Source organism: Antechinus flavipes, chromosome 4, assembly GCF_016432865.1.
Source record: "Antechinus flavipes isolate AdamAnt ecotype Samford, QLD, Australia chromosome 4, AdamAnt_v2, whole genome shotgun sequence".
In the NCBI taxonomy this organism is placed as follows: Eukaryota; Metazoa; Chordata; class Mammalia; order Dasyuromorphia; family Dasyuridae; genus Antechinus; species Antechinus flavipes.
Window position 1 is genome coordinate 9966017 of NC_067401.1, and position 5267 is coordinate 9971283.

Below are 5267 nucleotides of genomic sequence, written 5' to 3' on the forward strand. Positions count from 1 at the left end.
GGCGGCCATCAGACTGTGAAGAACAAAACACTGATCTAGCTTACTTCGCTTCAGGATGGGGAGGCGGAATGGATGAATCCAGGGGCCCTGCCAGGGAAACTTTGGCCACCCTTGACCCCTGGAAGAGGCGGGCTAAATCCTCTGAGGTGGCCAGAGGTGAAAGAGGAAGAGCAAAAACTGTTTTCAGGAAGTGATCCAGTAAGCCTCCAGCCCAACCCCTAATTTCCAAGCCCATCCTCCAACGGCCACCCCCACCCCCCAGCCTCCAGTCCCCGGCTGCATGTCCAAGCCCGGTCCCAGCTCCTGACCTCAGCCCTGACCCAGAAGCCTCTTACCATGACTCCCACGTCCCGAGCTGGTGGAGCTGAGGGGCAGGAGGAGCGCCAAGTAGGGCCCAGTGAGGCTTCTCCCAGGACTTAGGCCCAAGGGGCATTCGTCATGTAGGGGAAACAGATGTCAGAGGAGCAGGACACCCAGAAGGGAAGAAGAGAGCAGTCCCAGGGCCCCCGGAATTCCTCGGCCTTCCCAGCAAACAGTGACTTCCAGTAGGATGCTGCAACCTACGTAGAAATTCCTCCCTTCCTCCCTCCCTCCCTTCCTTTCTTCCAAGAGTTCTCTCCCTTCCTTCCTTTTTCTTCCTTCCTTCATTTTTTCCTTCTTCCCTCCCTCCCTCCCTCTTGTTTTCACTTCCTCTCTTCTTCCTTCCTCCTTCCTCCTTCCTCCCTCTCTTCTTCCTTCCTCCCTCCTCCCTCCCTTCTTCCTTCCTTCCTCCCTCCTTCCCTTTTTTCCTTCCTTTCTTTCCTTCCTCCCTCCCTCCCTCCTCCCTCCCTCTCTTCAGCACTTACCAACTTCCTACCATGCAGGGAGGGGCCACTTGTAGGGATCCCTAAGACCTCTTACATGCATGGCAAAAACTGGGGGCGGGGTGTGGATGGAAGCTCTGAGACCACGCCTGCCCCTCCCCCCAGCCAGGATGTGGATGTCTGGGACAATGGAGGCCGGATGCAGCTGAGCAGCATGGGGCCATTGGGAACAACAGCTTCCAGGAGTAAGTCAGTGGGCCCAGGGTCTAGTCGGGCCTGGCCGGGCCCCCGGCCTCAAGGATGGGGCCTCACAACGGGGCAGCTCCAGGGGCTCCAGCAGGCGCAGGTCAGAAGAGCCTTTTGCACTGGGCTTGGAAGGCAGCTCAGGCCTTTAAGACTCGGAAGGGAGCTCCCGGCATGGGGGACGGCCAGTGCAAAGGCCTGGCGTGGGGCTATTCGGCCTGGAAGCCAGGTTGGCTGCAACATGGACTGCCTGAAGAGGAGGACTGTGGGACAGGGTTAGAAGGAGGAGCCAGCTTAGGGGGAGCCTTTAAGGGCCCAGGAGGAGTTTTCATCTTAACCTGAGGGCCCTGGGGCCACTGGAGGGAGTAGGCAGTCAGCAGTCCCATGGAATGAAATTCTTCTTAAAGCGCAGCCATTTCCACCCCTCCCTGACCCCTCAATATGGAAGCTGCTCCTGAGTTACATCTGGAACCAGAGCCCTGGGATTCAAGCCTGGCTCTCCCACTCTACAGCTGTGTGACTTTGGGCCAGTGGCTTGCCCTCTCTGAACCTCTCTGTAAAAGGAAGGGCTTGGTCTAAATGCTCTTTCAGGTCTCACTTCCTTTCTCCCTTAAGATTTGAATGAAAGACTCCCTAAGATTGCTTCCAACTCCCAATCTGTGATCCTGAAGTCCCCGCTCCTTGCTAGGACTCGGTTCCCCCCACTGTAAAATGAAGCGACTGCTAAGATCCCTCAATCTGTGGCCACCAGACCCCCTATGCATCCTCCCCTCTTCCCACGAGGCACTGCGTGCACACACGTGTCCATCTTCCATCTTCCCATCCACATTGTTGCTGGAGTTGTGAACTGATCCAACCATTCAGGAGAACAATTTGGAATGACGTCCAAAGGGCAAACAAACTTTTGACCCAGCGGTACCCCTTCTAGGTCTCTCTCCCCAAGAGATCATAAAAAAGGGGGAAAGAATCCACATGTAAAACAATATTTATAAGGGGCAGCCAGGGGGAGCAGTGGATAGAGCACCAGCCCTGAAGTCAGGAGAATCTGAGTTCAAATTTGACCTCAGACACTTAACACTTCCTAGCTGTGTGACCCTGGGCAAGTCACTTACCCCCAATTGCCTCAGCAAAAAAAGCTATATACATATATATATATATTCCTCCAGAACTGAAAATTATGGAGATGACCATTAACTGGGAAATGACCGATGACATCGGCTTATATGATTGTCAGGGAATATGATTGTGCAATAAGAAAAGAGGAGCCGGGAGATTTCAGGAAAATCTGAGAAGATTCGTGAACGGAGGCTGAGCAAAGTCAGCAGAACCAGGAAAGCATCGTGCAAGACCGACTCCCGTAGACTCGGCCCTTCTCGGCAGGACGCCGATCCGAGACAATTCCACGAGCCTCCTGGTGGGCAGCGCCATCCGCAGCCAGAGGAAGCGCCATGGAGCCTGAGCGCAGATCGAAGCGGGCTATTTTCACGTTTTTGTGGGTGTTTTTCCCTTTCTTGGGGGTTTTCCCAGTTCTTCTGATTCTTCTTTCACAACATGGAAATAGGTTGAACACGGTCCCACACGTATAACCTACATCGGTTTGCTTCTGTCTGGAGAAGAGAGAGGGAAGGAAACGAGGGAGAGAAATTTGAAACTTAAACTCAAAAAAGGAATCATTTGAAACTCCAAATCTTACAAAAATAAAACTGTCTTGACACGTAAGTAGAAATTGCCCAGGATGAACTCAGGTTAGTTAGAAAAAGAGCTAAGATTTGAACCCAAGTAGAAGAGACCTTAGAGGTCATGGAGGTCAATTCTGTCTTTACATAGAAGAGGAGACTGAATCCCAGAGAGGACCTCAGATTTAGAGAAGCTCCAGTAGCCTCATTTTACACATGAGGAAAATGAGACTTGGAGATGTTAAATGCTCCGCCGAGAGTCACCAGCTGGGCAAGTGCCAGAGAACTTCCACCGGGGATCTTTGACTTTGGAGCCAATGTTTTTTCTGTTGAGTGTCGAGGGTCAGGCTGACCAGAGTTGAGTCTCCACTGGGAGGAGGTTGCTATGAGGAAAAAGGAGAGGCTGCACTCTAGAACTGGGTCTCTTTACCTTCGGTGAGTCTGGGTTCCCCTCTGGCAGGTGGGGGTCCAACCATTGGCCCCACAGAACCTTCTGGGAATCATGAGTTCAAATGCGCACAGTAGGACTGAAAAGGAGCTCGGCCATATTGTTCACGGTCGGGCAACAGAGGATTTCAAACATGGTACTTCTCAGACCCCAATGAAGAGGCCCTGGGAGGCGGAGGCTGACTCCCTTTGTAAGGACGAGGGAAGCTTCTGGCAGAAAAAGTGGACCCAGAGACTCCTTACCAATGGCAAAGGGGCAGAGAGCCAGGTTCCCCGTCGGGGAGCAAACCTGCATGGAGCCTGTTTGCAAAGCAGTGCTCAGGCTTTCTGTGTATCTGGCAATGGGAGCTGGCACCTGGTTTATTTCTCCTTCTCTAATTCCAATAGCCCTTCACTCCCAGAGAGGGGGAGAAGCGTCTCCTTTATCTCCCAGCTCACTGAGCTTCTCGCAGCTCTGGGGGGGCCCCTGCTCCCAGTCCCCATTTTAACTTTGAGGAAAATGAGAGTTTATGACTTGCTCCAAGTCACCCAGGTACTAAGAGGCCGAGGCAGGACTTGAACTCGGGTCTCCGCCCTCTCCCCTCCACCGGGGGCCACCTCCAAGTGCTTCATTTTAGAAAGACAAAACCTGGGCAGGTTTGGGGCCGAGACTGGGCCAGGACGGCGCAGAGAGCCCGAGGTGGGAACCAGGGCCTCGAAGGCTCTATCCAGGGTCCGGCCCCCAAGTCTCCTCGAAAATGGGGAGGGGGCTTCAAAGTCTGGTGTGCCCCTTGGGTGCTGACAGGGAACTTGATGGCAGAGGAATTGGGGGGTTAAGGGGGTTGGGCAGTGAAAGGAGGCGCTGAGCTGGGGCAGGGCTGGGACTGGGAGCCCGGGGGGGAGGGGGGAGATGGGGGGCTGGGAGCCTGAGCTGGGGCACCGCGTGCCCTTTCTGGAGAGCAGCTCCTCAGTACTTCAGAGAGACCTCCTGGCTGGGGGGGAGCTGGGGAGGGGAGGCTGAGCCCAGCAGAGCAGCTGAGGTCTCCAAGGCTCCCCGGGGACACCCAGGGGGGCCCAGATGTTTTCTCTTCTTCCCAGCCTGCCTCTGGGAGGGAGAGGGAGGGAGGGGGTCCTGGGAGGCCGGCAGGGCAGGGGAGGAGCTGGAAGCCCCTGGGAATGCCTCCTCTCTGCCTGCCTGTGGGGGAGGGGACAGGGGCCATCTGTTCCCCAGCTCAGAGGAAGCCCTGCGCTCTGCCACAGACAGATCGGGCCGGGGGGAGGGACAGGTCCCTACAAGCCTGTGGACGCAGAGCTGGGGCTGCTGGGGCCCTGCAGTGTGGAGGCCTTCCCAGGCAGGCCCGGAGAGCAATGAGACTGGGGAGCCCTGGACAAGTTGGGGGGCTGGGGAGGGAGCCCTGGGCAAGTCGGGGGGCTGGGAAGGGAGCCCTGGGCAAGTTGGGGGGCTGGGGAGGGAGCCCTGGACAAGTCGGGGGGCTGGGAAGGGAGCCCTGGGCAAGTTGGGGGGCTGGGGAGGGAGCCCTGGACAAGTTGGGGGGCTGGGGAGGGAGCCCTGACATGTTGGGGGGCTGGGGAGGGAGCCCTGGACAAGTCGGGGGATGAGGGGAGTGCCTGGTGGAGGGGGCACAGTGAGTAAATCCAGATTCTCTTCTGCCTCGGGGCACCTGGGGGTCCTGCCCCTTTGACCTAACAAACACTTCCTCTTCCGGAAAGACAGCCCAGACGTCTGTTCCTTTCTCCATGTTGCAGATAAGGGGGCTTTCGGAGAGCCTGTGTTTGTTTATCTGTCGGGGTCCTTGGAATCCGGGCATTTCCGGAACACTGCCAGGTGCCCGGCTGGCCCCCAGAGATCACGGGGTTCACCCCCTTAATTTTACCACAGGGAAAACTGAGGTTCAGAGAAGGAACAGAAAGCCCGGGGCTGCTCAGGCAGGTGAAGCAGGTCTCTCATGCCAGGGAGCTCCCCACTGCCCCACACTGCCCCCACCTACAAGTGCTCATGAGAAGCCACAGCCAGTGAGGTCCCGGCCTACCTTCCATTGGTTGCCCCGGCCGGCTCAGAGGTCGCAGCATCTGCCAGCCGGGCTTCTTGGGAGGGAAG